The sequence below is a fragment of the Bombina bombina genome, chromosome 2 (assembly GCF_027579735.1).
Source record: "Bombina bombina isolate aBomBom1 chromosome 2, aBomBom1.pri, whole genome shotgun sequence".
Lineage (NCBI taxonomy): Eukaryota > Metazoa > Chordata > Amphibia > Anura > Bombinatoridae > Bombina > Bombina bombina.
In genome coordinates this window covers 1,342,157,156-1,342,166,978 of record NC_069500.1, presented here as the reverse complement: position 1 = coordinate 1,342,166,978, position 9,823 = coordinate 1,342,157,156, and the positions used below count along the sequence as shown (strand labels likewise).

The window sequence follows — 9,823 nt, the reverse complement described above, 5'->3', positions numbered from 1 at the left end:
AGAAATATAAGGCATTTTTAAGATCAGGAAAATAATAACAAATCTATTTTGAGGTGTTTTTCTTTAGCTACTCTAGTGGTGTAGAAATAATTATAAAGAAAATTGCCCCAAAAATGCTTTTTTCCCATTTTTTTAACTATTTTTCAGTATTGAATTCCTATTTTTTGTATGTACTCCTATAAGGTATCAGAAGAAATCCCTAGGTGTCTGTTAAATACAATATATAATATACTGCACCTAACAAGAGGGCAGATAATTAAAGTGAAACCAAAAATTAGCAAAAATGCCAAACTGCCCGTTTCCTTTAAGTACGGAAACTGTGAAAAACCTTGGTCCTTAAGGGGTTAAAGTTCTATTCACGTCTATTGTGTAGTCAGTTGGCAGGACAGAAATTTACATGTACAGTATATGCATTAAATACGAGATTTGCAGGACAAGCGAGAAAATGAAACTCATGACTGCAACATTTAGAAATGGCGTGTAGCACTAACATTCTGTAATCATATCTAATTCACAATCGCATTGTCGCGATGGTAAGTTACAGTAATGTCATCTTCATAAAGACATAGACAAGCCTCATTCTCTACAGTGTGCTATCTATTTTTGCTGCTACATTCTTGCAAAGGGAGAAACCTTGTCAGTTTATGATTTCACAATTTACAGTGTAAGAACTCAGTCTCAAAACCCTGTTCTACAAGATGAGATCCGTTGCGGTGCTTTCCATATCAATGATTGGAAAAAAAATACAAATAAATACTTTTTAAATTATTAAAAGTGTCAGTATAATCACTACATAAACATATCACATACAAATGTCATTCATATTGTTTACCAGTTACCAGTAAATAATGATTTCCTTACACACTGTACAAAAAGCTTAAAGGGATACTGAACCCACATTTTTTCTTTCTTGATTCAGATAGAGCATGCAATTTTAAAGGGACAGTCTAGTCCTAAATAAACTTTCATGATTCAGATAGAGAATGTAATTTTAAACAATTTTCCAATTTACTTTTATCACCAATTTTGCTTTGTTCTCTTGGAATTCTTAGTTGAAAGCTAAACCAAGAAGGTTCATATGCTATTTTCTAAGCACTTGAAGTCCGCCTCTTCTCTCAGTACATTTTTTCCCAACTAGAGGGTGTTAGTTCATGTGTGTCATATAGATAACACTGTGCTCACGCACGTGAAGTTCCAGTGAGCCAGTTTGATTGGCTAAAATGGATGTCTGTCAAAATAACTGAAATAAGGGGGCAGTTTGCAGAGGCTTAGATACAGGATAATCACTGAGTGCATTTATATAACTGTGTTGGTTATGCAAAACTAGGGTATGGGTAATAAAGGGATTATCTATATTTTTAAACAATAAAAATTCTGGTGTAGACTGTCCCTTTAAGCAACTTTCTAATTTACTTCTATTATAAATTTTTCTTCGTTCTCTTGGTATCTTTATTTGAAAAAGCAGGAATATAAGTTTACGAGCTGGCCCATCTTTGGTTCAGCAGCTGGGTATCGCTTGCTGATTAGTGTCTAAATGTAGCTACCAATCAGCAAGCTCTAACCAGGGTGCTGAACCAAAAATATGCCGTCTCGTAAGCTTACATTCCTGCTTTTTCAAGTAAAGATACCAAGAGAACGAAGACAAATTGATAATAGGAGTAAAGTAGAAAGTTGTTTAAAATTCAATGCTCTATCTGAATCATGAAAGAAACAATTTGGGTTTAGTATCCCTTTAATTCAAAACAAGAGGTATAAAACACCCATTGGGGCCGATTTATCATCAGTCTGTCCGACAGGATCCGCTCAGCGGATCATGTCCGACAGACATCGATGAATGCTGACAGCAAACTCTGTCGCATTTATCATTGCACAAACTGTTCTTGGGAACTGCTTGTGCAATGCCACCCCCTGCAGATTCTGTGTTAATCAGGGGGTGGCATTGCACAAGCAATTCCCAAGAACTGTTTGTGCAATGATAAATGCAGATTGTCTGAGATCAGGCAGATTGCTGTCCGCAGTCTCAGGGCAGACGGACGAGTTAAGGAGCAGCAGTCTTAAGACCGCTGCTTCAAAACTGCTGTTTCCGGCGAGCCTGAATGCTCGAGCGGAAACAGGGGCATCAGGGGCCATTCCGCCCTTGATAAATCGGCCCCATTGTTTATGTCATTTTCTGTTGATTTCCCAGATCTAGTTAGAAGAAAAAGTATTTAAAAAATGAAAATATTTTTGTGAACTTTTTGAGTTGACTCCTTTACAGCTCCCTGACTACAGGCATTTGGCAGCTGAATCCATTTTTGCTTGTGATCACTTGAAACACACCCTGACCATATCAACCAAAACCCTACTATCTGGTGCAGATATCGGAAAGATTGTGATTGAGGTGTTTAAACCCTGAACAATTGTAAAACACTTAGTTAAACTCTGTACGAAAGCATCTATGCAGTACTGGGACTTAGCTGAACACATCTGGAGAACCAATGACAAGAGCCTATTTGTGGGCCAATCACGACTAGCTCCCAGAAGTGCACATTTACTTTTCAGCCTACCTAGGTTTGCTTTTCAGAAGTAAATTTAAAGGTCTCTTAACATCGCATGCTCTAGTTGAACTATGAAAGTTTAATTTTGACTTTTATTTGCCATTAAAGTTTTACTTTTTACCTTTTAATTAAAACAAAAAAGCTTCGGTGATGTTTAGAACAAGCCCTTTAATACACATGATAAAGACGTTTGATATTCACTTAAGCCAAAATAAAAGCAGAATCAAGAGAAAAATATGAACTCACTTTTTTCTGGACTTTTTATATCATCACACTGCTTTTTTATCTGCAACATAAACATTGTATCAAAGTTTATACTTTAAAAGCCTTAATTATGCTCTATTAATTCTTGTCATGTAACCAGTGCATTGATGTTCATCACGTTCTCTTTTTTCATTTTGCATTTAGAGAAACCTTTGTCACCTTAACAAATAGCCCTAATGGAAACTAATTATTAAAGTCTTGGCAGAAAAAAAAAGGATTTAATTTCGAGATAAAAATTGTTCCTGATTCATAAGGAAAAATAACATTGATCTTAGATGGTTTCTAGTTCGTTTTTGTAGTTTGTGCACATAAAATAATGTAAAATATTATTTATCTGATTTAAACATTTGGATTTAATGTAATATTTCATATTTATTATTTTAATATTTAGAAGTTATAGCCTATTAGTTGTGTTATTTGTTTAATGAAAAGTAATTAATATATAATTATATGAATGCTTTACTATTTACTTTATCATATAAATATATGTATTGTTTAAATTTATTTTTTTAGGTAGGATGATGTGGATTTACATATTGAAATTATTAGCAATTTTTAAATACCCTCCAAATTTTAAAAGGTATTATTTATTATTAGATATGTGCATTTAATTAAGAAGAACGTAAAAAAAACACAAAAAAAACCAAAACACTAAGTGCAAGATTTCAAGTTGCGCGATATGGCCTTTTCACAACTAAATTTCATTGCGCAGATATTACTAGTCTTGAAAAATCGCCTTTTATGCAACAATCCTTCCATGCTCTAAGAGCTGTAGTTAATGCTTTTCCGCAACAAAAATGTTTCACGAAACACTTCAAATATACATTACAAAGTACACTTACACTCATGTTAAAACTGTCTATTAAAAAATATTTAAAAAAATGATTGCACACAAAAGTTATAAGGGCTCAAAGACACATTGACATATATACACAGAGAAACATTGATTTATATGTATAGAGATATGTTTAACTATGGAGATAATGAAAATATTTCACGTTACAATCTTATGCACATTAAACAATACCTCAGAGGGATTTTCAAAGCGATATTCACATATAGATCTCTAGATATCTAGACATATATATATCATATACATATCTCGCTATAAATAGATATATCAGTCCAAAAATCATCACATATATAGAGAAATATTTATTTACAAATAAATAGAACATATTACGGTAACAAAACATTTTCGCAATATGAAACATTTGCATTTTAATGTACAGTTTTCGAGCAAAATACGTCACGGCTTTGCGCAACAGATTAGGGTATTAGTTTTTTTTTTTCTATTTGTCTTCTCCATTGACTTCTATAGGGTAATACGTGAACATGCACGCAATATGGCTTTTTGGACTATGTAGGTTAACATGCTCGCAAACTAAGTTATTTTGCAACTTGTAATACCTGCGCAACCCCAAATGTGCAAAAACCTTAACACGCACAGTGTTTTCGCATTTGCAAAAAAAATGCCCCATAATTAAAGGGACATAAAACAGTGTTTGAATTAACATAAAAAATTCATAACAGTAAAGAATACACAACATAAAGTATAAGTATAAAAAAATTATCTTTTTAGTCAAACATATCTTATTTGCTCTTACATCAGCTACACAGCATGAGAAAACACACATGGCTAGATTACGAGTTTTTGTCAGTAATGGTGTGCGGTGTTAGCGAGCATTTTTTTCTCAACGCTCACTTAAGACAACGCTGGTATTACAGGTTTTTCTAAACCCAGCGTTAGCCGCAAAAAAGTGAGCGTAGAGCAAAATTTTGCTCCACATCTCACCTCAATACCAGCGCTGCTTACGTTAGCGGTAAGCAGGTAAAACGTGCTTGTGCGCGATTTCCCCATAGGAATCAAAGGGGCTGATTCGGCTGAAAAAAAACCTAACATCTGCAAAAAAGCAGCGTTCAGCTCCTAACGCAGCCCCATTGATTCCTAAGGGGAAAGTAAATTGATGTCTACACCTAACACCCTAACATGAACCCCGAGTCTAAGCACCCCTAATCTTACACTTATTAACCCCTAATCTGTCATCCCCGACATCGCGGACATCTACAGTATAGTTATTAACCCCTAATCTGCCGCCCCCAATGTCGTAGCAACCTACCTACAATTATTAACCCCTAATCTGCCTCCCACAACGTCGCCGCCACTATAAAAAAGTTATTAACCCCTAAATCTAAGTCTAACCCTAACCCTAACACCCCCCTAACTTAAATATAATTTAAATTAATCTAAATAAAATTACTACAATTAAATAAATAATTCCTACTTAAAACTAAATACTTACCTATAAAATAAACCCTAAGATAGCTACAATATAACTAATAGTTACATTGTATCTAGCTTATTTTACAGGCAAATTTGTATTTATTTTAACTAGGTACAATAGTTATTAAATAGTTATTAACTATTTAATAGCTACCTAGTTAAAATAAAGACAAATTTACCTGTAAAATAAAACCTAAACTAAGTTACAATTACACCTAACACTACACTATAATTAAATTCCCTAAACTAACTACAATTAAATAAAATTATCTAAATTACGAAAAAAAACCACTAAATTACAGAAAATAATAAAATAATTACAAGTTTTTTAAACTAATTACACCTAATCTAATCCCCCTAATAAAATGAAAAAGCCCCCCAAAATAATAAAAATCCCCACCTGGATGAAGACTTCTGCCCATCTGGAGGACCTCTTCTGCCCAGATAAGATGAAGACTTCGGACCCGTCTGGAGGACCACTTCTGCCCGGTTGGGTGAAGACGTCTCAAGGTAGGGTGATCTTCAAGGTGGTAGTGTTAGGTTTTATTAAGGGGGTATTGGGTGGGTTTTAGAGTAGGGTTGGGTGTGTGGGTGGTGGGTTGTAATGTTGGGGGGTATTGTATTTATTTACAGGTAATAGAGCTGATTACTTTGGGGCAATGCCCCGCAAAAGGCCCTTTTAAGGGCTATTTGTAATTTAGTGTAGGGTAGGGATTTTTATTATTTTGGGGGGCTTTTTTATTTTATTAGGGGGATTAGAGTAGGTGTAATTAGTTTAATTTTTTTTTAATTATTTTATTATTTTCTGTAATTTAGTGTTTTTTTTTTAGTAATTTAGATAATTTTATTTAATTGTATTTAATTGTAGCTAGTTTAGGGAATTCATTTAATGATAGTGTAGTGTTAGGTGTAATTGTAATTTAGGTTAGGATTTATTTTACAGGTAAATTTGTATTTATTTTAACTAGGAAGTTATTAAATAGTTAATAACTATTTAATAACTATTGTACATAGTTAAAATAAATACAAAGTTGCCTGTAAAATAAAAATAAATCCTGAGATAGCTACAATGTCATTATTAGTTATATTGTAGCTTTCTTAAGGTTTATTTTATAGGTAAGTATTTAGTTTTAAATAGGAATAATTTTTTTAATAATAGTAATTTTATTTATATTATTTTAAATTATATTTAAGTTAGGGGGTGTTAGGGTTAGGGTTAGATTTATGTTTAGGGATTAATAACTTTAATATAGTGGTGGCGACGTTGGGGACAGCAGATTAGGGGTTAATAAATGTAGGTAGGTGTCGTTGATGTTAGGGACGGCAGATTAGGGGTTAATAAAATTTAACTAGTGTTTGCGAGGCGGGAGTGCAGCAGTTTAGGGGTTAATATATTTATTAAAGCGGCGCCGATGTTCGGTCGGCAGATTAGGGGTTAAAAATTGTATTTAAGTGTTTGCGATGTGGGGGGGTCTCGGTTTAGGGGTTAATAGGTAGTTTATGGGTGTTAGTGTACTTTTTAGCACTTTAGTTAAGAGTTTTATGTTACGGCGTTAGCCCATAAAACTCTTAACTACTGACTTTTAAATGCGGTAGAAGTCTTGACAGGAGAGGCTGTACCGCTCACTTTTTCCAAGACTCGTAATACCGGCGTTAGGAAAATCACATTGAAAAGATAGGATACGCAATTTACATAAGGGGATTTGCAGTATGCTCGAGTCACGGAAAAAAAGTGAGCGGTACACCTGTACCTGCCAGACTCGTAATACCAGCGGGCGTTAAAAAGCAGCGTTGGGACCTCTCAACGCTGCTTTTTAAGGCTAACGCAAGACTCGTAATCTAGGTGATAGTACATAAATATATGTGCATTTTATTGTGTATTTGACTTTATAGCTTCTGGTAACAGCCCTGCAAATGGGACTCTGGTCTGTACAAGAAGTGAGCGGGTGCTAATAACTGCACAGAGAATAGGTATACACTCAAGAACCAAATATGGCAAATTTAATTTGATCTAATATAATTTAATTTAAAAAGCAAGCATAAATATAATAAATAATTAAGTTGCCACGCAATCCATGCTTGGGTGGAAGCTTATACAATAGGGCATGTATATGCCTGCAATGTGTACGCTCATGCAAATATCACGCATAATCAGCAAGCTGAAAGTGATTGGTCCAGCAAGAAAAACAGAAATTTGTAGGCTTGTGTATTTGTTTCCTTACAAAGAAAAATTCATAATGAAAATACAGATATTCGTTTTGTTTTACCAAAACGAAAATCCGAATTAGAGCACTAATTTAAAGACTAACGACTATAATTGATTAGTATATTCATTGTTCTTTAAGAGGGAGATTACAAGTTATGCGGTACGGCTATACCGCTAAAAAATTGACCTTTGTGTGCCGAATAGTCAGCTCACCCGTATTACAAGTCGTGTGGTACGGCTATTCTGCTAGCATTTTAGCCTATACCGCAATGATCCATTCCGCACTCAAAAAATGGCCTTTGAGTGAGGAATGGTCAGCTCACCCGTATTACAAGTTGTGGGGTACGGCTATTCAGCTAGCGTTATACACAACGATCCATTCGGCAATCAAAGACCAGTAGTTATGGATTTTGCATAACAAAAATGTTTCACAAAACTCATAACAAAAATGTTACAAGGTACACTAACACCCATAAACTACCTATTAACCCCTAAACCGCCATCCCCCCAGCAAATGCTATAATAAACCTATTAACCCCTAATCCACCGTTCAACCACATTGCGACAACCTAAATTAAAGTATTAACCCCTAATCCGCTGCCCCCGCTTTGCCAACACTCAAAAAAACCTATTAACCCCTAAATCGCCGGGCCCCCACATCGCAGTAGCTCTCATCCTATTGGCTGATTTGAAATTTTTAGCCAATAGGAATGCAAGGTACCTCAATATAAAATAAAAAACTTGTATTCGACTTTCAGTGTGTGGCGGAAGATTGCATGAAGAGGACCCTCCACGTTAGATGTCTGCGCCGCCGTGTTCCTGCTGCGCTACGCCTCCGTGCCACCGGGATAAAGATGGAAGATGGTGCCGCGTTAGAAGAAGATCTGCACTGCCTGGATGAAGACTTTGTCCTGCCTGGAAGAAGATGAATGTCCATGGGTTTTTTTTAGATTAGGGCTTTTTTTATTTTTTTAAGGGCAGCAAAATAGCTGATTGCCCTTTTAAGGGCAACGCCCATACAAATGCCCCTTTAGGGGCAATGGGTAGATTATATTTTTTTAGAGTTAGGTCTTTTTTATTTTGGGAGGTTGAGTGGGTGGGGGGGTTGTACTGTTAGGGGGTCATTTGTATTTTTTTTAAGTAAAAGGGCTGTTAAACTTAGGGCAATGCCTTACAAAAGGCCATTTTAAGGGCTATTGGTAGTTTAGTGTTAGATTAGGGGGTGTTTTTATTTTGGGGTGGCCTTTTTGTTTTTATAGAGGTATTAGATTAGGTTTAAATTTTTTATTTTGGATAATTTAGTTTATTATTTTCTGTAATCTTATACTTTTATTAAATTTTTCATCATTTTAGAGTTTGTTATTTTTTGTAATTTAGGTATTTTATTTTTGGTATATTTTATTTTTTTAAATACTAGTTGTTAGGTAATGTTAGGTTTATGTATAGTTTTAGCTTAGGTTTTATTTATTTCACAGGTAAGTTTTTATTTATTAGTTATATATAAGTTTAATTTAAAGTTAGGGGGTGTTAGGTTTAGGGGTTAATAGTTTAATTTAGGTAGTTGGCAGTTTAGGGGTTAATAGGTTTAGTTTAGTTTTGATGATGCAGGCGGCGGATTAGAAGTAAATAGTTTTATTTTGGTGTTAGCGATGCAGGTGGATGCCGGGGGGGCGTCGGATTAGGGGTATTTAGACTAGGGGTTTATGTTAGGTGTTAGATTTAAACAAAACTTTCTTGTCTCCATAGACATCAATGGGGAATGCATTTTAGTGACCGCCATTCTGCAATTGCAGGTGTTAGTGTAATAAACTGAGTTTAATTATCAACAGAATTAAGTAGAGTCTGCCTTCTAAGAATAAGTAAATGCAAAACAGTTCCAGTATTAGGCAAAAGTCCCAGGATAATATTCACTTGAAATATGGTTATTTGTGTCACTGAATTAACCACAACAGAAAGCTTAAAGGGTTAACTCTGTGACTTGCTATTTGCCCAAGCTACAGACTGTGTGTGGAAACATAAGCAGATAACACACAATAGTCTGGTAGGCAGAGAGTGAATATAACAGAAATATGCAGTAAGGTAAATTGTACTCACAGCTCCCATGCAGCATGGAAGGTACTTAACTCACAGACCGCAGTAAGATAGGAGGCAGCTGGTAGTCCTGGTCTGGTCACAGGGGAGAGGAGTTTGTTTGTACCTGGAAAACCTCAGTGCAGTGCAAAGAAGGAGAAGCTGAGGTAAGGAGGTTTGTCTGTGTGAGAGCCACGCTCTCGTCTGTAGCTGATGACGTCAGCAGGAAGCACAGTAGTTGAGAAACTGACAGGAGCAGGCAGCGTTAGTGAGAGCTGAGAGTAGGTCAGACGTAACAACAAGGAAATTCCTTAGGAGGTTGGTCTGCAATAATCCAGCAATGTGATGTCTGGGAGGCGGCCTTAAATAGGGGAGAATAGCCAGGCTTAAAGGAACAGCACAAGTAAGTAATCATGAGCCACAACACCTTACACAGGCCCCCCCCCCCCCAGGAAACCACAG

General features: G+C 35.5%; 1 long non-coding RNA gene across 1 annotated transcript in view; it reads right to left on the bottom strand.

The window, feature by feature from the left end:
* LOC128648292 (uncharacterized) overlaps positions 1-9,453 on the bottom strand; it is a 30,092-nt gene extending 20,639 nt beyond the window's left edge. Inside the window, exons 1-2 of the long non-coding RNA XR_008400562.1 lie at positions 9,386-9,453; positions 2,784-2,823 (exon numbers count right to left, since the gene is read on the bottom strand). This is a non-coding gene — a long non-coding RNA (uncharacterized LOC128648292). The remainder of the gene's footprint in view (positions 1-2,783; positions 2,824-9,385) is intronic.
* Positions 9,454-9,823: the final 370 nt, after the last annotated feature.